The sequence below is a fragment of the Eptesicus fuscus genome, chromosome 7 (assembly GCF_027574615.1).
Source record: "Eptesicus fuscus isolate TK198812 chromosome 7, DD_ASM_mEF_20220401, whole genome shotgun sequence".
Taxonomy (NCBI): Eukaryota; Metazoa; Chordata; class Mammalia; order Chiroptera; family Vespertilionidae; genus Eptesicus; species Eptesicus fuscus.
In genome coordinates this window covers 84,386,034-84,410,377 of record NC_072479.1, presented here as the reverse complement: position 1 = coordinate 84,410,377, position 24,344 = coordinate 84,386,034, and the positions used below count along the sequence as shown (strand labels likewise).

General features: G+C 44.5%; 1 protein-coding gene across 1 annotated transcript in view; it reads left to right on the top strand.

The window, feature by feature from the left end:
• Positions 1-24,344, top strand: part of ETV6 (ETS variant transcription factor 6) — a 218,492-nt gene that overhangs the window by 89,859 nt on the left and 104,289 nt on the right. The gene's annotated exons all lie outside the window — the stretch shown is intronic.

The following is a 24,344-nucleotide window of genomic DNA, read 5'->3' as shown; positions in this document are numbered from 1 at the left end:
CACCTGTCATTTCCTTTTTTGTCTTTCCTGTGCCGCCACCCAGCCCAGATACAATGTGCTGGGGGCAGCTGGGGAGAATGGATCACCTGATTCCCACCCTGGTCACGGTGTCCAAGAAAATGCCAGGTCCTCTGGCTTAAATGTTATCCCGAGGGCACAAGTCCAGGTTATGGAGGACACTGGGGGTCACCTTGGCCCTGTCCGAGTTCGTTCCTAATAACTTACATGGAGGCTCAATTGGGCCCGCCATCGCATTCTGGCATGGTGCTGCTCCCCAGGTTATTCTCTTGTTCCATCTGTCCTGAGGAGCCCGCAGGTCGCCTGCTGAAGGTGGAGAACAATAGGGGACGGAGGACACAAGCTTCTCTTTTCTCTTCCTGTGATAATTCAGGGAATCGGGTGACTGTGGTGCTGGGAGGTGCTGGGGGAACGTTGCTGGTAACCCCTTCTCCCCCACCGTAAGGTTGGGTGCCGGGCTTGTGGACCATGAGGATTGGGGACCACGAGGATTCTCCCCCTCTTCCAGCTTGCTGTGTCCACCACTATTTACAAGATTGCTCCATGTTAGGGTCAGCACATTCCAGCTTCACTTAGGCAAGAGGGTAAAGGCATAGCTCCACTCTGCTATCCTCGCCACAGTGCCCTTTCACAGAGCAGATCGGGACTGTGCAGGTGCCGGGGTCATGGCTGCAGGCTCTGTTGTCCTTGGTAAACCGAGTGCTTTGGCACCATGGCAGCAAACAGGGTTGCAAAAGAAACCACATCCAGGTAATAGCATCTTTTCCTCCACAAGCTGCCCTGTGACTAGTCTAGTCACTTCAGGATGGGAAATACTTGTACCACGCAGGCCAAACACTCCTCCTACCAAATCTCATTCATTTCTTCATTCAACTAGTAGTTATTGATTACCTGTACTGTACCAGGGACCTTCTGGATGCTGGGGATACAGAAACGAACAAAGCAGACCAAGCTCCTTGCCAGTTGCAAGGAGAAAAGAATTATGAACACTTGTCCCAAACGGGCTGCTATTTCTTTTGTAGCTTTTTATTCCTGTACTTTGACACATTTCTCCAAGGAGGCCCTAATTCCTGGTTCGTTTCTGGATGCCCTTGCATATGTCAACTCTTTGACCATAGAACTGCCTCTCCATAGGACGTTATGGTAAAACAAAACAAACGTACACTAAACTGGCAGTCAGGAGACCTTACTTCCTAACTAGTTCTGCTGTTAGACCAGCTGTTTGACTGTGCGTCAGTCATTGTAACACCCAGTTTTCCTATCATACCACACACATTGTGACCAGACAAGAGAATCTTAGCCCTCTTCCAGATATTATGGTTCTCACCTAAGGAATCATTCTCCCTATGTGAACTGTTTTTTCTACCAACACTTTACTTTTTTCAGGAGTAGACAGTCTTCTCACTGAGCCACAGCTTTCTACTGTTTGGCCAGGCCCTACTGTGGTAATCACACGATCACAGGATCACAATAGCTCACAGTACCAGGCGCTGGGTGAAGTCCTTTATGTAAATTATCTTGTTTAATTCTCACAGTAATACTTGTAAGGTCAATATTCTTTTTATATCCGTGTCACACATGAGGAATTTAGGGCTTAGAGAACTGAAGCAACTTGACAAGGTCACACAGTTCCTAAGAGATAGTCAGGATTCAAACTCAATTCTCTCTCACTCCAAAGCTTACGTTCTTATCTGCTATGTTACCATGTGTGTTTAATAAATACTCTTTGGATGGATGGATGGATGAATTCAGGGTTGGCACTTAATCATTATTCACTGATGTGGCCATAGCGTTGGTTTATGGCTGGAATCTGTTCTTAGGATCAGATGGTTAGATTCTGCAGTCTAGCAATCAGACTGCAGAATCTAACAATCTGTTCTGAGTGATTCAGTATTCTGACTGAGGACTATGGTCAATCAGTTATTGAATGGTTTGCTCCATTAGATGGGTGGGTAGGTGGTGGGTGGGTGGGTGGATGGATCCCCCACATAGATAATTATGAGATACAGGACTGTATCATATTGCTGCCAACCTTAGAATCGATGTAGTTGTTAGGTTATGGGTTTGGTCAGGTGATGATTTTGCCTCAATGCCTACTCTCAGGCAGCCCGACTTCAGGGGCCTCCTTGTCAGTCTGCATGAGCCCCATTGTGACACCGTAAGTTCTGACATCTGGAATGAATCCTCGGAAAGTGGAGGTTCCCAGGCTTTTGTTGTTTGTCTGCAGCTGGGGCTTTCCACACGAGGCTGCAACGCCCCCCTCCCTCTCCTGTTCCAGGACTCCGCTGCCCAGCGTGCTGTTTGAGAAACATCTCCTGTAGCCCCTAGGAGGGTTGAGGACATGCCGTATACTCAGAGATGCATCCCAGCTGAGTTTCCAAACCTAAAAGAAAATAAATATGCTAACAAGGGAGTTGGGTTATTGCTGTTTTAATCTGGGATTCCAGACAATTCCCAGTGGAATGCTCATGGAAAGTACGGGGAAGAATCTGGAAGCCAAGACAGCAGCAGGACATTTATGGTATTACGAGGTTGAAAGCATTTTTAACTGCTTGTTTTAAAGAGATACTCACCAGGCTGATGAGCCTCAAAGTGGCTTCTTTTCTTCATTTATCCCCATTGATCTACAGATAAGCCCTCTTTCTTTTTCTCCATTCATTCTTAAATAAATATATATCCTTTCCTGGTTAGAAGCAGGGCAGGGATCATAGTATTTAAGATTCTCTTACTGAGGGTTTCTCCCCGTTTTGTTCTGCAAACACAGGGCTGTCCTCAAACTGAAGACACAGCGTGACAGATTAGCAAGCTATTGAGAAGTAGAAAGTAACGCCTTTCCTTTTTATTTGCCTGTGACAAATGGAGCCCAGTGTTAAGTGGTGACTGCAGAGGCCCTGAAAGGGGCAGCCAGGGGCATCTGGGCCTAGGAAAGGGCTGGAGAGCCAAGGGGAGAAGGGCCAGCCCCGTGCCATCCTGGTCTGGCTTCCTCACTCCCCAGACGTGCAGGTGGGTGCCCTTCAGCAGCCCCACAGCAGGTTCCTGAACCTTCCCTGTTCCATCAGGGGAGCAAACACACGTATATGTTTACTGAGAAGATAGGAAAAGCTTCTTCGTTTTCTTTTTCTTCCATAAAGGGTGCTGAGTTTTTTTTAAGCTTGAGGATAGATGACTTCAAGTGCAGCAATTATAGCAAGTAGAGTAAAACAAAAAGTCCCATTCTTGAAAGGGGACATAAGCTTTCTGTCACACCTTGAAAACACTTAAAAGGACCAAAGGCCCTCTGAGTTCCTTGACAAGATCACTCTCGATTTTCTAGGCAGTGAAGAGCTGTGGCTTGGAGCAAGAGATGCCTTTTTCTAATTCTTACAAGGGCCCTCATGATGTGAGGGAGAGACTTTTTTCTCATTTGTCTGCCCAGAGAGCACTTTTTCCTAAATTCATGGAGCCGTGAGCACTGAGGGCGCAGCACAAGGTGCCTCATGAGGCGGTGCCAGCCCCGTGACACACTTGGCCTCAAACAGTGGTTCAGGGCTGCCCCTGTTTCAGCTCGATGGGGCAGAATCTAAATAAATAAATGCATTTTCTTTATTCTAAATTCCTTGTCCATCATCATTTCGCATTTAGTTGCTATAATTGCATCTAATCACATAATCGCCATTTGCCCAAAGACTTTGCATCCTGGGATGCCAGTCTGGCCTTCTGAAATCCCTGTGAATTGGTATTTAAAAATCGTAACCTAGGAGTCATTCATCATATTTAATAGGGTTAGGTTTATGATGTTGTGGGTTCATAAATAGCCGTAATGGCCACTGGGAGTTTTCTAGTCAGAACACCAGGAATAGCCCCTTGGCTCTGCTGCCTTTCCGTGTGAATCTTTTAAAATTCTTACATTACCACTCCTACGTGTGTGCGTTTAATAATTTAATTTAATGCCTTCCTCTGGAAACAGTGCCTCTCCACTGCTCACCCACGTGGCGATTTCGCGTTCTCAGCAGAGTAACTGAGTTGAAGACAGTCGCGTGACAGACGAAGCTATATTAGAACCAGGGCAGTAAAAAGAGATGCAGTGTCTCTCATTTCTAATCAGCTGGAGCAACCAACACTTTTATATGCTTTCACGTTATTTTTGTTCCCGATGAAGAGGCCAAAATGGAAATCCAGTGTAATCACAGTGGATATTTTATATTGTTATACGTAACAGAATGCATTCACATATACGTACTATCTCATTTAATCAAGCAACAGTCCCTGAAGTAGTTGTTATTAATTCTGTTTCATTGATGAGATGACTGTGGCTCAGATAGGTCCTAATTCCCACAGCACGTGAGGAATCTAATGCGATTTCTATTTCCAAAGTCACCATTTGACTTTCTTAGGAGAAAACACAACGGCAGAGTCTCATGGGCCTGCAAGTACTGCTGACTATGGGAGTCTGGGCAGCCCTGGGTGCAGGGATGGGAGTAGCTAGGGCTCTAGCGATGCACTTGACCATGGATTGGTGCTGACCTTCCAACAGGCTGCCTTTCATCAGGAACAGGAGCCTGGTACTATGGCTCATTCATTCTAACGTTGCTCACCCACTTCTACTGCTCCTCCCTCTTTAATCTCTTGTGAGCTCAGGCTGAAGATCAGCCAAAGGGACAGAGCTGGTCGTGAAGGCCCCAGAGGGCCCCCACTGGGAGTGGGGCTCAACCAGGTAGCGCCATTTTTCTGGCATTTCACCAGGGATGGCATCCGGGGAGCAGGACCCATTTTCCTTTCCTTCTTGCCAAGTGAAAATGCTTGGTGATAGGAAGGACTTAGGTTCGGACAGACCTGAGCGGGCTTGATTCCAGGGCCACCTCTCTCTGTATTAGCGATTATTGAACCTCGCTAAGACTCAGGTTTCTTGCAAGTGTCAGAGCTATGACACTAGCACAGTGCCTGGCACACAGTGGCCGGTAACTCACTAGAGCTCAATTTCAGTTTCCCAAGCTGGTAAATAGCCTCTTTAGGGGGTGACTTCTCCCATTTTCGAGGGCCAAGAGAAGCATGTATGTCCTTGTTTGTTTCATTAAAGGGCCTAGGGTTCTGTGCACACAGCATTGAGACTGATTTCCCTAATTCACCGTGAAAATCGGCTACGTTTTCTAACCACTCCATATGGTTTCTAGGAGCCCAGTTCTGCTCTGGGGCCCTCCATCCCAGGGCCTTTTCTACCCACCCCATGCCTGTACCCCTCTCTGGACCTGTTTTCCCCATGGGCCTTGTCTGATCTGTAAGCCTCCTTCCTCAGCCCCTCCCACCCTCTTCTAAGACCCTCCCCTGCCTGTCCTTGGTCATTATCAGCGTTCCAAAAAACGGCCTCTCCACTCACAGCTGCCTGTGACGTGCAGTGACGTCACCAGCAGAGTTGAGGCAAGGACATGGGGAAGAATATTTCATTCTCAGGATCTCGACGAAGCAGTAATGACTTCTCACAAAGATGGCCTGCCACCAGCATTTTCTATTTTGTTCCCCTCAAGCCTTCCTTTGGGGGCCTTCCCTTTTTACATTCAAATCCTTAAAGACTGTCTAGTCCTCCCAACAGCCCACGCGGCTGCACCAGGGCCCCGGTCAGCTGCCTCCAACAGCGTGGAGAGAAAAAACAGCCCGCAGCAGACCAGCCAGGATGCTTTGGAAGGGAAATTTCCTTTTTGGGTTTGCTGTCTGAAAGAATTTCCGATGCAGGCAGACGTTAATTCCTAGCTCCATGCTTCCTGATAAGGAAGCAGCTTCAATAAATGCAGCTATTTTTAGATGTCTTTTTTTTTTTTTAAGAAATATATAACCAGAGGTCTATTGACCTTTTCTTTCACTTCACGTTTCATGCTGTGTTCTGTGCACATTTAAGGCAGCTCCTCCTGCATAAGTTCTGACAAAGGGCTTTGACTGGAGGGGGGGCTCTCAGTGTCCTTACAATGCTGAAGTAGATGCTTGGAAGCTGTAGGCAATTGATTGTCCCTACTGGGTGCGGTGGCTTATTGATGTGAGCCCAGGGATGCCCAGCTCTATTCTGGACCCAATATTGGAAGTTCATGACAGACCCAGCAAGAGAGCCATTTAAAAATAAAAGCCTATAAGAACCTGTTCATCCTATGAGTAGAGACTTGAACAACAGGAAAATAAGAAAGGACATTTTTATTTCTCCTGTCTCCTCTCAACCCTCTCCCCTTGGATTTTCCCAACCATCAGTACCTCTGTGGTCTTTCTCTCGGCATATTAGGGTTCTGCAGAATGAGAGATGCCTGCCCATAAGCTCCGTGGTCAGCCTTATCTGTATCTACAAAATCCTGCTGGCCGACGTCATGAAGATTCAATAGGATGTTGGCTTGAACTCTGTTTTCCGAAGTTACTCCCCGCCTCCTCTTTATTGTCTCAGAGAATTGGTGGGCTGAGTCTATACAAATATGATCAAGTTTCCATCCACAAATAATAGATATTTTCTCCCATTTTGCTTCATTAAACCTCATCAGTAGCTCAGACTCTTGGAGTTTCTAACAGGAATGACTTCGACCGTTTGGTCCTTACACTTTTTCCAGAGGTGATTGTTACCAATGTTACTGATTTCACTGTTGCCTGGACCATGCGTGTGTGTTTTGGGGGTTCTTTTCTCTGGTCTCTTCTGAAGCAAGATAGAGCAGGATTTGAGGGATTTAAACTGTCCCTGTCCCTGGCCACATGCTGACTGTAAATTCCCAAAAATAATTAGTCACCCTCCCCTGATACTTACAGCTTCCATCGTGAGTAGGTGGACTAAAACCCCATTCTTTTGAAATTAGACTCTATTTCTGTTTCCTCTAGATCATGGCTAGAAATAGCCTCAAATGGGGCTCTAAGATTTCAGCAGTAGAAATGCAGATTGCGGATATGGATAATGGATAAAGAGCTGTGGATGCGTGGTGGGAACAGATTGGACGTCTGGAAGGGAGAGTCTAACCGTGAGGGCTGTGCAGGGAACACATTAGTTCTCCCATCCAGCTGGGGCCGAATTCTCTACTCTGGGGATGGGGCAGTAACTAAAATGGTTCTCCAAGGAGGGTAAAGGTTTGTGAGGAGAGATGCCACAACCATTTAAAAAAAAGTACCTAGATGAGTGTTGAAGGGTGTGGAATGACAGCATCTTAAGGGGTATCAGGCAGTTTACCGTAGCTCTACTTTAGAGGTACCAATGCCAGGAATTAATTACCCATTTGTTTTCCAGGAGTGGCTTATCTTTGCAAATGAGTTTCTTTTTTTGTCATCATAGCTCACCTGCCAGTTCATAGGAGCTGTGGTCCTCCCAAGGAGCCATTTCCCAGGCCAACTGTGTGTCAGAGGCCACTCTAGATTCTAGAGAATCTCTGGTACAGTAATGTGTGGGATAAGTGTGCATTGTCATTACTATTCATTGAACGCTTTGCAGTGCCAGAAACTTTATGCATATTATTCTGAAGAGCCTCTAACACTGCAAAATTTCTTGAAGAAAAAAACAAACATTTTTACTTGGTTTACCTTCTCCTTCCTCCTCAGATGCCTTACTTCAGGAAGTAGCCCTAAGAACTGCAAGTTCACAAACCTGTCATTCTGATGGGTTGGAAGGTTTGACAGTCTTAGGCCTGTTTTCCTACTAGATGTGAATAAAGTAGGGGAGAGAATTCTTTCCTTTCCTTCCCATTCTGTTTTATATCCAAGGACCAATGGCAAATCCCTTGCCAGCGATGCATGGAGGGCAAGTGGAGGAGTCACAGTTGGAATCCAGATCTCTATGCAGAACTCAGGGCTTTTTGCACTTCACCTTGTTGCTTCTTGAAAGTCTTAGAAACCAATGGAAATTAGTTCTTTCCAGCTGTTGGTTAGCAGGGGAAAAGCCAAGCCAACAGGTAGATTTTCTTTTTTCTTCATTTCTTTTTTCCTTATTTATTTATTGTATTTATTGGTTTTTATTTTTTAATTTAAGCAAAATTTATATAAACTAAGGACACATGCTGACTGAAAGACCAAAGGGATAAAATCAGAGACATAAGCTAAGTTAGATTTTGAACTTAGAGGGAGATAAATTTTAAAATCCAGTCCTCTATGCAGGCTGTTATCTGCAACATATTTTCAGGTATTTGTATACATTCTGAAGTGTTAGGAAGAAAATTAAATGAAGTAAAAAGAGGTTCCTGAGGTCCATGATTTTCCATCTTTTTATAAGAGATGATCTACCTCCCAGATCATTATTATACAGTAATACTGAAAGGTGATGTGCTCGAATAGAGACTATATTACTTGGTTCTCAAATTAAAGCATTTCACTTTCTAATACTCTTTGTTAATCTGACCTGCTTCGAAAGATTGTCTGATATTCTTGTGCCTTAGTTTACCCACCTGGTATATCGGCTGGGAGAGTCTACTCCAGGAGAACAGAGCAGGGAGTGCACTTGTCTGGGGGTCCACCCTCTGAGTGTTGGCCCAGCTTGGTTACCCCGAATAGTGGGGCCACCCCGAATAGTTCATTCTTTCTCCCCGGGCTGTAGTATGCTCATGTTTGTAAAGCCAGGCAGCCCAAGCACATGATTCTTCAGGTTCTTCGAAGCTCAACCACTTTATTGCTCTCTAATTCCGGAAAGAAATCCAAGGGATATTAGCAGGGGAGCATTATCTCTCAATGCTAAGAATCATGATCATTCCCTTGATTTCAAGCACTCAACATCAGCTTTTAGTGCAGATGGTGGTATTTCAGTGACACAGGAAATTGTCATCTGTGACGATGCCCCCCTGCCAGGAAACATGGAAGTGCAGTGCCTGCTGCTGTTGGATGCTTCCCTGTGCTGTCCATGATTGAGATCAGACACAGAGCCAGCTCCAGGGCGTTGCCTGTCTTCTGAAGGCAGTCCTGGCCAGTCGCATCTCACACTGGTTCCCAGGACTCACCGCCAAACCCTAGGCCTGCTCCCCTGTGCTCATAGTCCCCCTTCCAGCCTGAGACTCGTCTGCGAGTTGGCCCTTTGCCCAGTGCATTATGCACAGGTGTGGCTTCTGGCAACTACCTTCTTGACCCCAACTCTAGGATTTGTGGGAATCCCCTCTGCAACTTGAGGCACAATGGCCTTTCCTGTAACCTGTACAAATGACAGCCTGCATTTTGCTCCCTCTCTAGACGGTTTCCACGGGGTTTCAGGCTTTACCGAGCCAGCTGATCTGCATAGAGAGGCCACGCCATCCTCCTTCAGCTGGCTCCATAGCACATGCACAATTAATACTGCATTCATTAATTATGGGGGGGGGGGGTGAGGAGCACCCGGTTGGCAAGGATTGAAGGCTTTCAGCTTCTAAAGTGAAGGCTTTGATGATGCTGAGCTTTCAAGTATATTTCCACCCGCCCAGCCAGCAGAGAATCTGTGACTCCCATGCCATCCCCTGGGCATGGAAACTCACACCCAAGAAACTATTTCTAAACAGAGGCCCCGAACTAGTTACTCGAGTCACCTACTCCTGGCCACAGGCTGTGAAAAGGGGGTGTAGGGTTAGGGAGAAAAGAATTGTCCGAAGCAGCAGCGATTCATGAACAGAGCTGAGGAGGGCTTTTATTTTTGCTTTCTAAAGTAGTTCTTGGGTCACCAACGTCAGAAACTCTGTGTAGAGAAACAAAGATGAACATATGATTGGTGTCAGCCCTCTGGAAGAAAAACAAACAAACAAACAAACAATTTTGCTTGGTTTACCTTCTCCTTCCTCCTCAGATGCCTTACTTCAGGAAGTTCTTAGCCCCTAAGAACTGCAAGTTCACAAACCTGTCATTCTGATGGGTTGGAAGGTTTGACGGTCTTGGGCCTGTTTTCCCACTAGATGTGAATAAAGTGGGGGAGAGAATTCTTTCCTTTCCTTCCCATTCTGATTCCTTCCACACAGTTGTTCTCACAGAACTGAACTCCCTCCCACACTTACTCTTTTCACTTCTCATGCGAAGTGGTACAGAAGCCACCTCACGAAACCCCCGCCCTGCACGCAGTTCTTCTTCCCTTATCGGCAACTCCGTCAAGCATTCTGTGTGGGGCTCTCGCTGACCTTAACATTTGACCATGTTTCAGTTATTTACCCAGATATTTTGGGTTTATTTAAAAGTCTTTTAGGAACACAAACGTAGAAATTCCCTAAGAGAGCTATTTCTCACTTGAGAGTCAGGGGTTAGAAACTTTCATTCTCTGATCATTTGGAGAGGAACTTCAGAGACGTACAAACATCTAAACAGATTCAATATTTGTTTGGCCCTTGCCCAAGGAAATTGTTTTCCTTTTGATTCTTCGGCAATTTGCTTCGGATGAATCCCAATGAGAGAAAGAGAGAAGTGAGTGTTGGATTGTCTCAGAGCTGTGATGCCAGAATCTGCTTCACGGAGCTTCTGTGATGATTCCTACCACCCAGAGTGATCCAGGGAAAGAGCGTGAAGAAATACAACTGAGTATTGTAGCCTGGGCCTCGCACATCCAGCTGTGTAGCAATCTCATGCCTGGTACTTCTTAGTTTACTGAAGGAGCGTTGAGATTCAGAAAGGGTTTGGCTTCTAAACTTCTATTGTCCTGAAGGCACTACTCTGGGCCCAGGACAGAGGGCTGGGGGTGTCCGTGAGCAGGGCCAGCGTTACGCTTTGGCAGGGTGTGTGGTCACTCAGTTGCAGTGATTTAAGACTGCCCTAACTTCACTATCTCCTACGTGAACTGCTGTGGTGCCTGATATTTCACTGTTAAGATACATTCCTGCCTTAGTCAGTTTAGCTCAGTAGACAGAGTGTTGGCCTGTGGACCGGAGGGTTCTGGGTTCGATTCTGGTCAAGGGCACGTACCTCAGTTGCAGGCTCCTCCCTGGCCCGGGCCCTGGTCAGGGCTCATGTAGGAGGCAACCAATTGATATGTTTCTTTCACATCGATGCTTCTCTCTGTCTTTCCCTCTCTCTTCCACTTTCTCTAAAAAACAATGGAAAAAATATCCTCGGGTGAGGATTAAGAAGAAAAAAAAAAAAAGATACATTCCTTTTGGACCAGGCATTAGTTCTACCTCGGTCTACTTTTAAGAGTAAAGCATTATGATAGCATCTAATACCTTAGATAAAGGTTATTAATACCTTATATTCCTGATATCTTAATGAAAGTTATTTTAGCAAATCTCTTGAATCTGTTGAAATGGAAGAACCATGGCCAGCAGAGAAAGTCAAAGGAGAGGGTAGAGTTGGAAATAAACTTTATAATTTTGCTTGCGGCTGGCCTTCTCCACAGAGGAGACAGACATAAAAGATTAGATGGAAATTCCAGGCCCCTGGATTTAGACAAAACATTGTGAACAGGGACCTCTGAGACCAGGATGAGTAATCTCACACTTACCATGCCTGGCCCTTGGCCTCAGGACGTCGCTAGCATCCCTGTCGGCCTGATAAAGTTGGACCTCCTTCAAGCACACTGCCAACTTGAGAATGTGCAAGCCATTTGTATTTCCTTGAGAGGAATAGTGAATTGTAGGGGGTGGGGGGTGGAGAGGGGCTGGCAGGGAGATATAAATCTGAATTCTTAAATTAAGCCTTTTAATCATCATCTGGGGTGACTAAATGTGTGGTTGCAATGCCAAGTCTGCAGGTGTATAAGGGACCCATTAATCCAAGCCTCAGGTTGAAGTGGGCAGGAGAAGCTTGACTTGTGTGGAACTTAGAGGAGCTAGCCAGAGGTGAGTGGTTTAGATGAGGAGTGGGTGTGTGGAACTGGGGAGAAAGCTCTCTCATGGCTCTCCATCTGGAGTAATAACTTCCTTTATTGAGTGCTTATAGTAGGCACTTTTCACATGTATTATGTCATTTAATCCTCACGACACTCCTGTGAACCACATTTTATTATCCTCACTTTACTGTTGAAAAGTCAGGTTGAAAGAGGATAAGGAGCTGGGCCAAAGCCACAGAACTGGTAGGTGGTGGGCCAGGTCCATCAGACTCTCCACCTTCCCTCCCAATAGAAGCCCAACTGTTCCCTAGACCATTCTCTTTGAGAACATGAAAAACAATGTTGGGCCCCCCTCCGAGATCCAGCTATGGTTGGAGCCTCATAAATTTTAGAAAAATAGAATAACTCATTAAAATAAAATTATAAGTCCACTGCACAGAAAAGATCTACCACAACCCCAAACCTCAGAGTTAATGTATTCAGATTTCAGTGAGCTATATGATTCTCGCTAGTCCCTTAACTGTAGCTGTATTTCCTGGCCAATAATACCCCTCACAGACTCCGGGCACATGAATAGTGTAATAAGATCAGATCCTATCATTCTGCCATGCTAGTGCAATCTAATTGCAGGGGGGGAATCCCAGGGCCGTCTTAGTTCCTCATCTGTCTGTGTCTTTCTCCCTCTCTTGCTCGATGGTTTGAAGTTCAATGCCATTCCCTCTTTTTGTGCTTTAGGTCTCTATGTTGTTTCTTTCTCACAACCCTTTTTTTAAAATGAAGTGATTTGAAATGGAAAATTAAAAACTCAACTGGGTCTAACAGTTTCCTGCTAATGCTTGTCTGCTAAGAAGCTTCATAAAATACTCCATATTATTATTCATTTCAACACAGCTGCTTGGGGCTCTCACCACTTAATCATTCACAATATGTCTGAGAGATTAATTTTTATAAGGCTGTGGTTGGAGATATTTTCTCCCCCTTCCATATTTTACTTAAAATCCTCACTGGGCAAGTTTGTTTTGAAAAAAAATCTACCACTCTTGATACAAGGTAATTTGGTAATATATGTGCTTTAGGAACCTATAATTGACTTTTTTTATCTTTGTGCACCCTCTTCATTTGAGATAGTGTAGTCTTTCTACCAGAAATCTCAAATGTGTGGAGGAGGTTGAGGGAGGACAAGAATTGGTGCCTTGTGCTGAAGTGCCATGTGATGGCTATGGGGTACGTGTGTGTGTGTGTGTGTGTGTGTGTGTGTGTGTGTGTGTGTCCATCCATGCGCATGCATGTGTTATAGGGAAGTCTACAGATATGCCTATTTTTTAAAATTGATTTTAGAGCGAGAGAAACATCAATTTGTTGTTCCACTTATTTATACATTCATTGGTTGCTTCTTTTTTTTAATAGTAATAATGACCATGATTTTTAAAGTATATATATTTTTATTGATTTATAGAGGAAGGAAGAGGGAGAGAGAGACAGAACTGTCAATGATGAGAGAGAATCATTGATTGGCTGCCTCCTGCACCCCACTCCCACCCCCCACTGGGCATCGAGGCCGCAACCCAGACATGTGCCCTGATCGAAAATTGAACTGTGACCTCCTGACTCATGGGTCAAAACTCAACCACTGAGTCATGCCAGCCCGGGTTGCTTCTTTTAAGCTCCCTGACCAGAGATCTAACCCACAGCCTTGTATCGGATGATGCTCTGACCAACTGAGCTACCCAGCCAGCGCCCAGGTATGCCTATTTCTTGATGAAAGTTGCAGATACGAATTCCTTTTTGGAGAGTCAAAGCTCTTGGTGTAACACAGGATGTGAGGAGGGCGAGGGCACAGGAGAATGAAGAGGGAGGAAGAGGTGGGCCAGGGTCAGGCTCGGTGGGTCCCCACCCGCTGGGTGAGAGCCCAACTGTTTATCCCGACATCCCAGCAGCCCCAGAAAACCAGGGGTGTTTTCAGGACTCGGCTGCCAAAGTTTTTTGAAACAGCTCTGCTCAAAGGCATATGCTGGGCTCACTTCTGAGGGAAATTTCCTTTTTGGGGAAGTTGAAGCAAAGGAATTTCCTGTGTGGGCAGACAGAGCTTCCTGACTTGAAGGCTTCTTGGAAGGGAAACAGTTTCATAATGAAATGACAAATTAAAGACATACCAGCCGGGTTCACTTCAAAACAGCTATTGAGAGTGCAGGCAAAGCCCTATTATACTCCCTCACAGAACAAAAATAAATCCCATCCTGACAGGTTTCTGTGTGCTGGGCTATATCCTCCCCCCGCCCCCCCTCCGCACCTTCCTCCCACCCCCACCATTAGCTGCCACCATCTCTATCTCTAACAGCCCCCGAGCTGCCAGCAAGGAGGCTCGGAGCGCTGCTCCTGCTGCCTTCCTTTGTGGCTTCACCCATCCCTGACCTGCACAGAGGCCTGACAGGTTTTGTTACAGACCCATGCTGCCAAGACTCAGAAATGACCTCTTTCCTTCCTCCTTCCACACAAAGCAATGATTGAAGATGTCTTCGGCAACGGGGTAAAAAAATGCAGCCATTTCCTCAGGCTGGCCTTTAAAAATCTTGTAGGCAGTAAATGTAAGTGCTGTTCCGTGCTGAGAGCTGAGTCTGAAGTCTCTGCGTTGCTGAAGGAAATAAGGGTCCGAGCTGGGCAAAGGATGCACTTAAACCTGAACGTGTTTTCTAAGGCTCAGCAGCCGGCCTTTGAAACAATTGACATGAAGATGCCTCGTGAACTAAATTTATTTTTTCATGGAATAGACTAGGAGAAGGGATGACGGCAGTAGCATTTGGGTTCAGTTATTAATTAGGCGAGGCCAATGCAGTACAAAGGGCACAGGTTTTAGAATGGATGTTTAAGTTCATGTGCCAGCTCTGGCAATATGCAGCGAGTAGTGTAACCTTGGACACGTCTTTCAATGTCTCGGCCTTTCTCTCTCTAAAATGGGCATAGCAATACCTTTTTCACATTGCTAAGAGGATATTAGGTTATGATTTCTAAAACACTTTGTAAACTCCTGAAACCTTCACCAAATAGCCCCTGCTCATTAGCCAATATTGGTGTCTTTGGGGATTGAAATAACAATGAGATTAAACATCAGAATTGTATAATTTTTAGATTAATTTAGCACATAGTTACTAGAGTTTTTCTATGTGTGCAATATATTTGGGCTCTGTGGAGGGAAATAAACAAAGTGTGACGTTTGGAGCGGCCACATGGTAGACAGAAAGAATCCTGGACTTGGAGTCAGGAGGCCATGGTTCAATCCCAGCTGTCACTTAGTAGCTCTGTGGCTGGGGGTGAACTGTTTAACCTTTATGAGTCTCATCTGCCCATCTGTAAAATTGGGGACATCAAACTCTGTGACTTTAATAAGGTCTATCTAACTCTGGTATTGTATAATCAATTAAGAGGTCCCTGCCTTTTACAGTTGTTTATAGGATTTATTCTGAAGAATAGGAAGAAGTATTTACTGTAAAATGGCCTGTCTGATGAAGAAACTTAAGTCAAAAAGCTAGGTATTTCCTGATGTAAACAGGAAAAATTGGTGCTTGCCAGCTGTGTCAGCTATCGCAATTTGGTTCGGGGTATTTCTGAGTGAATGCTGACTTGAAAAAACACTAGGATCATGGGTTGAACATGGCAGTTTCCTCAAGACAGCTTGTCTTGGGGCTTTGGTTTACCTTCTCCTGGCTGCTCTAGGGGACCCTCAGTTTCCAAACGGATGTTCATGTAAGCCATTCCCATTTGGAGGTCCACCCAGGATAGAGGCCACAGTGTTGACCGGTCCTGCCAGTTTAGCTAGGAACGCAAAGATGAGTCAGGTAGAAACTCAGTCTAAGAAAGCAAAAACTCAGTTAATATCATATTCACAGAACCATTATTTACTGAGCATCTACATATCTAAAACTTACAAGGACATGTTTTATATCTCCATAGAAAGTACATTTTTTCTTGATCCTATGTTTGCTTGTATTAACTTTTCTCTGTACAACTAAGCTTTTCGTGTATGCCCTATTAAGTCCAAAGTTTTTATCCCCAAAGTTTTTATGTGCTGATAGGGAATTTTAGGACTGCCGCATTGTTCTTCCCCTATTATTCAGTTGGTGTGAGTAAAGGACTGTTACTCATTTTGCCTCAAAATAGTCTTCTCAGCACCCATTTTTGATTTGAGAAAACTGAGGTACTGGACAAACTAGAGACGATGTATAAAATCACAATTGTAAAATGCTGACATCCCAAGCACTGAGTAAAAACAGCTGACATTTGTTGGGTGTGTACTGTGTGTGACAAGTCTGGGAGTAAGTGATAGTATCTCTGCTGTACAGGTACAGAAACCAGGGCTCTGAAATGTTCAGTAACTTGCTTAAGACCACAGACCTGGTTGGTGGTAGAACCAGAATTGATACCCAGGTCTATCTCCTCTGGAATCTGTGTTCTTTATCTCTTCAGTGCATCCCATCTCTGTTGTTGATTGTAATTAAATGAGCCTCAATGCTTAGAAAGGAAGCAAATCCATACCAGGTCCCTGAAAAGAAACAAAACTAACCTCCTAGTTGGGATACTCTTGTAATGGCAACAAAGCCTGCAGCCTTCCATTGTGGGAAATACTATACCTGGGCAATTAACTGAGCAAACATTGCCCAGCCCCCTTTCTCTAGAAAAGCCCATTCTGGTTCATTCTAGGGCCAAGTTGGCCTAGAACCTCACTGGCCAGCTCTGCCACATCTTGCAGATGAGGACAGAAATCTGCTGGCCATGTTTCAGATAGGTAAGGAAAGTGACCGCCCCCAGATCGCATTCTTTCCCATGTGAAATTCCTTGGAAATATCATTTGTGGCTGCCTGGGTTTGTTCTGAAGACAATTCAGATCTTGTTCTATTCAACCATTATGCTCAAAGCTAGGAATGCAAAGATGAGTCAGGTAGAAACTCAGTCTAAGAAAGCAAAAACTCAGTTAATATCATATTCACAAAACCATTATTTACTGAGCATCTAAATACCTAAAACTTACAAGGACATGTTTTATATCTCCATAGAAAGTACATTTTTTCTTGATTCTGTGTTTGCTTGTATTAACTTTTCTCAATACAAGTAAGCTTTCCGTGTATGCCCTATTAAGTCCAAAGTTTTTATCTCCAGCTTATTTGACTGCGGTGTAAATAGCTCTGGAAGTAATTTCTCCTTCTCATTCCCAACATTAACCTTATTTTCTTCTCCAAAGAATATAGACTTTCAAAACTACTTTTCAATAAAGGCCAAGATTTTTTTTTAAATTCACTTATATTTAAAACACAGATAGCATCCAAGAGGAAATCTGAGGGAAAAAATACAATTTTGATGGTACGTAATTATGAAAGACTCACAGTACTAAGTTATTCTTCGGCATATGTAGCAAAACACTGTGTAGGTGTCATTTTGAGTTCATAGTAAGGGGAGAAATGGTGCCATTTCTCCTGTAGAAAAATGTAATTTCTCATTTTAATCTTTCATTGGCCTCTAGAGCACCCAGTGGGGTCTTTTTCAAAAATTCTTTTCTTCATTATTTCAGATTCCCTATCTAGGCTTACAGTACAAAAAAGGAAAGCACCCATTGAAATGCTGTGGCCAAAGCTACACTTTATTCTGCTCCTTTGCTCCTCTGTGAGGAAGTGAGGGATGTGGAAGAGGTGGACTGACGTCATTATTATTTATTTTGGTTAGAAGGGAGAAGAGATGTGGGGGAGGGTTAGGAATAAGAGCTGGTGTGCACTCACCTGCTTCTTAATCCTGTGTTTCCTTGGGTATTTTTCTTACCTGACACTCTGGGCAGCATTGCCAGGGAAGAACATGTTAGAAGGAAGCTATTAACAGAGATGTTCCAGGAGCTGAAGAGGTGCCAAAGGGAAGCAAGATGACTGATAGGTGGATGAAATTCAGTATTCTTTCTGTTCAATCTTAAACAAAAGTAAGTTGCTACTTATTAAGTTTGCATTATATCTCCTTTTCAGTATCCCCTGCTCTTCAAACACGGGTAGATAAAGCAACAACAACTCGTTGGGCCTTGAAGTAGATTGCCAGGCCTTGGATGTTGGGAGTTGACGGTATCTTCCCAGGTCCTAACACTTTCACTGTGCCGCTGCCGAGACCCCATGGGACCGAGGCAGCAGCCCAGGTTTAACTCGGGGTGTGCAGAGAAGGGAAGCTCCGCCCCCTTGGTTCACCTCACGCTGTTGGATGCCAGAGTTGCCTCCGCTCATTTTAAAAGCCACCAGAGACCTTGATGTCTATGTGGTCGAGGCCCATCTTGAAGTCTGAGACTTCTGAACATAAACATGCAGTTCCAGCCTCCTTTCCATGGCTCCTGGGAATTCCTAACAGGGAGGGTCATATCTAAACCCTTCAACCTGAGGCTAGACCATAGTGCCTGCCCCCGCCCCGCCCCACCTTCTAATAACCCTAGGATTTAGGGGAAATTAAAATAGACATTCTTCTAGACAGGTATCAAGTTCTCATGCACAAATGTAGCTTTGTTGACTTTAGAGAAAGAAAGCCTTTCGACTTCAGTGAATAAGGAATGAGGAATGGCTATGTTACCCCCGCCCCCCCCCATGATCCAGTGAACTAGCATAAAACTCAGAGTTATTCTGACGTGTTTTAACTGATGACCAATATCACATCTATTTGTTTGCCCCATTAGAGACAGATTGTGACAGAATGCTATCGACCTGCCACATATAGGAAGCCCAATTTTGGAAATGTAGTGGACTTTATGGGGCCTAACAGCGAGTGATGCTTTCACATTGCATAACTCACAGTAATGAGCTAGATGCTGTGTAAATAGCGCATTGCAGGCGTTCGGTAAGTGTTAGGTAGTAAGTCCAATGGCGTCCCCATTCCGATTTTACTTTTGGTTTTCTGTCAAGTAATGTAACACACAAGTCCATAACTCTAACCTAGGGACAACCCCTCTGTGTGCACTTTATTGCTTTAGAATCTTGAGACCTACACGTTCCTTACCTCCCTCATTGTCTCCCGAGGATTTATATTTTAATGGCATTTCAGAGTTAACCTGCAGATACTTTAGAGCTAAATCCTAGTAGAGGCAACTTTAAACTGGAGTGAGTTGAAGGTAGAGCCATCCTTCCAAGAGTCAGGATGAGATACTGTGTGTCTGGACTGGTGGCAGGTTTGTATGTTACCAGAGTGATCTCCATGGTAACAGATTAACATGGGCAGTGATAGCTCTGCACTCAGAGCTTTAGGTTCCCATGAGAAAATGGGTTTTCACAGCAAACACCGGGGAAGAAGTCAAGGATTATGGATGCATGCTGCCCGTCCTTGTAGAGTTCTGGTTGTGAAGTCAGTTCGTATAGCCCATGACATGTCCTACTTATGCACCTGGGGTTCCTCTAAGTAAACCAAGATTCTTCAAAGAATGCATGGTGTTTTCTTGAATGCCAACTAAACTCACACAAGGATTAAAGAGGCCTTCACAGCAAAGAACTAACTATTGCATTGGGAGGAGAATGAGATTTGGAGTCAGAAAGTCATACCCAGCTTTGACGGTTCCTTGCAGGTCCCTACGTAGTCTCAAATTCCCACCGGTTCCAGAAGTCAACCATCCAATTATACGGAAAGCCCCTGATATTATACATTGGCAGTAAAAAGGTAGCTGATTAAATATAATCAGTGTGCCGACCTCATCACCATCAAAGGCATTAATGGTGTTGTGATCCTGAGTATGAAAACTTTCAAACACCTGAAACGGAGAAGGTGGGATTCAGCGCTACGAAAGATTAATCTCAGAAATGTAACAACCAAAATCTGGAGGCTGGGCAGCCAACAGAGGAATTCATTTTCCTGGAGCCATGGATACAAAAGTCTATTAGTTTGAAGAAAGTATCAGCAGTCAAGAGAACATCTGTGAATTTGGGGGAACAGGTCATGTAACTTGGTAATTTCATGAGCCTCTTCCCCGGGGAGTTTTATAACTCTGTGATCAGAGGTGTCAGAGGAGTGAAGATAGCCTGCCAGGTTAGGTCTGTGCTCAGGGCTGCGCTTGGGTACACTCTGAAGTGAGGTTCTTTGTCGCCCAGACCTCAGAGTGACTGGGTGATGGGAGAATTGGGTGCTGGTTTCCGTTGTCTACATTTGCAGGGACCAGTTTCCCCCACAAAGGAAATGTCTTTTCTGAGGAATTTATTTCTCGGGCTGTGGGGGAATTAAACCCAGCGTGAGTCAAGGAAGTAACTGATTGCATATTTCCTGTAAAGGGCAACTGTGGACATGATATAGACTAAAGCAAGCCAGCCGCTCCTTTCCACCCCTGAGTCAGAATATTTCTTTACCGCATTTTGCAAGATTAAAAAGAACAACCAATAATGGCAGTTTAAACTTCTGTTGTGAATCTCTCTGGTTTATCTTTAGCCAACAAAAGTCTAAACTGTTTATTTTAGAATCATAATGTTGGAAGATCTTCAGATAGCCCACATCATAATGCCGCTTCTAAGATTGGTTTTGGGAAGGCCCATGATCAGGATTTAAGTGGAAAATCTTGATTTTATCTTATTTCCCTTGTAACTTCTTTGTCTTAAGTTTACTTTGTTGACGTAAGAAGAATTTTTTAGTTCAGCAAGAGCTGAAAGAGCCATATACATAAATATACGTGTATATTTCTTTTTAAAATAAAATTTTTATTTTTTTTTGGGCCGAAGAATCGGTTATTCTTGAGAATGTTTCCGTTGGAAGTGGAGTGGTTCTTGAAGGGATATCAGAATGGGCGAGATGGAGAGTTAGTTAGAATTTGAGAGTGTGGATTTATTGTTGTGCAATCCTAGTTCCAGGGCATTAGCATCATCTGTGTTCAAATGGAAATTTGCATTATTTTATTATTACCTACTGTTTACATTTTTTATTCTGCTTGTTATGAAGAGATAATTGATACTTATGAGCCATTTTAAACGAGACTATACCTAGATTATCCAGAGAAGCTGATATTTGAGGCACTTTTTTTAATGTTCAGGCCGGTAGGGCTTTCAGAAATAGGTTCTGGTAGAAAAAGGAGGGCGATGGAAGAAAACAGAGCATGTATTTATAAGGAGAGCATATGTCATTCCCTTCAAAACACAAACAAATAAACCGAAAAACAAACAAACAAAAACAGACTCTCAGACTCTCCTTCCCTGGTCTGGGAGGGAAATCCCATCCATGTCCGGTTTCTCTGGGGCCCCCTCCCCCGTGGCTTCAAGAGAGCAGGACAGGCAGAGGCTGCCACACAAATGAGGACAGACCTGGAGCCGGAGGCTGAGGACCCCCTGGGGGGAGAGCAGGACACCACTGCAAGGCCCACGGAAGAAGAAGTTGGCAGATCTCAGAAAGGGGAGGAAAAGGAGAAGTGTTTTGTTTGTTTTGTTTTTGCTTTTAATGAAAGTTGGGGAGTAAAATGAGAAAGGAGCCTGAGCTAGGAAGGTGCTGGGCAATTTCATGTGTCCAGGGCTGAGGGAGGTTCTTCCTAGCCCGCAGACTGCCGGGCTCTCATTTGGATTTGAAGTGTGGCCCACCCTCCTAGGGAGCTACATAGAGATCCTGCGTTTTGACCACCCAAGAGAGTTTAGATTAGAACATAGCCTGCTTGTGCAGACAGAACTCGGAAAATCAAGGGCTGGATTAGGGCAGACTACGGACTCCCCACCTTCCTGTCATTCACGTGTCCTGCACCCCTGCTTGTCCTAGGCCCTGTGTAGATATGAAATTGCAGGGTTAATCCAAATCTTAGAATGTGTGTCCCAAAACTTTGTTGATACCTGAGCATGCCTCACCCTCTACCCCCAATAAGTAAGTGGTCTTCAGATGTCCATTATCTCATAAAAGCCTACATAACTCATCATCTGTCTGAAGTATAGTTCTGGTAGACTTGTTTCAACTAACCGCCTTTTCTATCAGAATATATCTGGCAAAATACATGCCCAGATTCCACCACAGTCCACGAAGGTGCACTTGATAACCACCGCCCTGGCCCTTGAAAGAACTTGGAAGAAAATGAACAACTAGGAACTTGTTAACTAGCCCTTGAATGAGGGAGGGTGTCTCTTTAGACAGCCCCCAGGAATTCTCAATTATGCAACAGAGGAAAATGACCCTATGGGGACAGGCTCCATGTGTGGGTCATTACTGGAGGTCTAATCAGGAGCTCCGTGTAGAAAAACAGGATCTCTGCCGATCGGGGCATGGCTGGATGCCTTCATTGTATGCTGTACCTCTAATTCTCTACCCGTATGTGGTCTCCACCTTGCATGAGGCCTTGCAACAGAGGGCAGTTGGTTTTCTCAAATCAAAACTGTGGTTTGAGAGTTTGGCTGGGTATGATTGAGAGTCGAGGAAAATGTGGGGATCAGACACAGCAAAGCCAGTGTTCCCAGTACTGAGGGCTGTACCAGGGATGGTGGCTGCAGAGCAGATGGTAGAAGCTGGGCAGCCGGTACTGCCCAGCACTCTCCTTCACGCAGGTTCTAATCCTAGAAAGTGAGCTAAAGAGGAAAACGTAGCCGTTCATGACAAACATTTACCAAACTAATTTTGTGGCCAGCCCTGTGATGAGGGCCGGTGTTATCCTATGAATAAAATATAGATACTGCTCTCTTTATTACTTATTAAAATGTCTTTATGTAAATTTGTGTTCACTTCTTCAGCACATAGGAACTGAGCCCCTACCATGTGCCGGGTAGATGCTAGGCTCTGTGGAAACCGTGATGAATAAGAACAGACATTCTCCCTGTTAATTCATGGAAATTACAGTCTAGAGGGGAAGCACCCACCCCACCAGATGCGTACAGAAGACACCGTCTACCTTTGATTGAGCATTAAGATGAAATAACTTGCCATAGAATTAATACCAACATACACTGAGTGGCCAGATTATTATGATCTCTGAACGCATAATAATCTGGCCACTCAGTGTATATCCTATATAACAAAAGGCTAATATGCAAATTGTCCCCTCGACCAGGAGTTCAACCAGAAGGCAGGCCAGCCAACTGCCCATGTCCCCTCCCCCTGGCCAGGCTGGCCGGACCCCACCCATGCACGAATTCATGCACTGGGCTTACACACACACACACACACACACACACACACACATACACACACACACGAGTGGCCAGATTATTATGTGTTCAGAGATCATAATAATCTGGCCACTTGGTGTATATTAGCAATAATAAAATATCTTTGTTTGGGGGTTGGGGGTTAACTGGAAGATTTTTTTAAATGTTAGTTCTCAATTCACATGGCTTCATGGGGAGATGGGCATGCTTATTTGTACCTGACACAACTGGTCACTTCAAACTTTCAGCAGCTCACACAGGATCATTCATGTATAAGTGAAACAACGAAATCATACAAACAAACAAACAAACAAATTAAAAATAACCACCAGTAGTGGCCAGAGAATGAATACTCATACAACTCAGTGAGCATAACCTTTATAGAAACACTTGGGCCGTGGTCGGCAAACTTCGGCTTGCGAGCCACATGCACCTCTTTGGCCCCTTGAGTGTGGCTCTTCCACAAAATACCACAGCCTGGGCAAGTCTATTTTGAAGAAGTGGCGTTAGAAGAAGTTTAAGTTTAAAAAATTTGGCTCTCAAAAGAAATTTTAATCGTTGTACTGTTGATATTTGGCTCTGTTGACTAATGAGCTTGCCGACCACTGCACTTGGGCAATACAGGTAAAAAACTTAATACAGTTTTGCTCATTGGCTCAGTAATTCCTTTTCTAGAAACCCATTACTAGGAAACAGTCTTAGATACTGACAGAGATTCTTGCACATGGATGTGCTGAGGAGTCAGAAGCCAACAATAGGAATCAGTTAAATCCATGAGGGCAAGTCATTATGCTGGAATATTATTCAACAATTAAAAATCATGTTTTTGAAATGCTCAGCTTATATTATTGAAAAGGCAGGATACACATCTCTCGTCCTCAAAATAACCCAATTTTTGTAATCCATAAAAATAGACCAGAAGGAAATGCAAGAAAAAATAGTTATTGTGATTATCTCTAGATGAAAGGATTGTGGGTAGAAGTGTTTTTCTCTTTCATTACTGTAATTTTCTAGTTTTGCCTAGGATTATTTTTGTCCACAGGGGCCTATGAAATAGTGGTCACTTCTATCCCCAGTTGGCTACCTGGCACCTAGATTTATTGTGTTAAAATGCAAATCTGGGCATATGTTTTCCCTTGTCCCCTTCCTCTCCCCCCGCCCCCACCTTAAAACCTCTCAGAACCTTCCCACTGAATGTAGAATAAATGCAGCAGCCCTCAGGGTCCTGCAGGCTCTGGGTCCCTCTCACCCCTGCAGCTTCTCTCCTCTTTGCTATCTGTCCTTCAGCCACTCAGGGCCTTTTTCGGATTTCCTGTATAGATCACATTCTCTCTCATCTTCCTTCTGGCTGCAGCACTCATCACTCTGCTGAGCCCTTTCCCAGGCCCACCACACACCCCCTAACTTAACAAAATACATCCAGTATAATTCCAATCCATTCTTTTAGGCCTCAGTTTAAGTCACTTACACTGGGATTCAGCAAGGACTCACCAGCACCCCAATGTGCTTTCAACATACACTCAACTTCCCTTCTCAAGACCTGGGGTTCC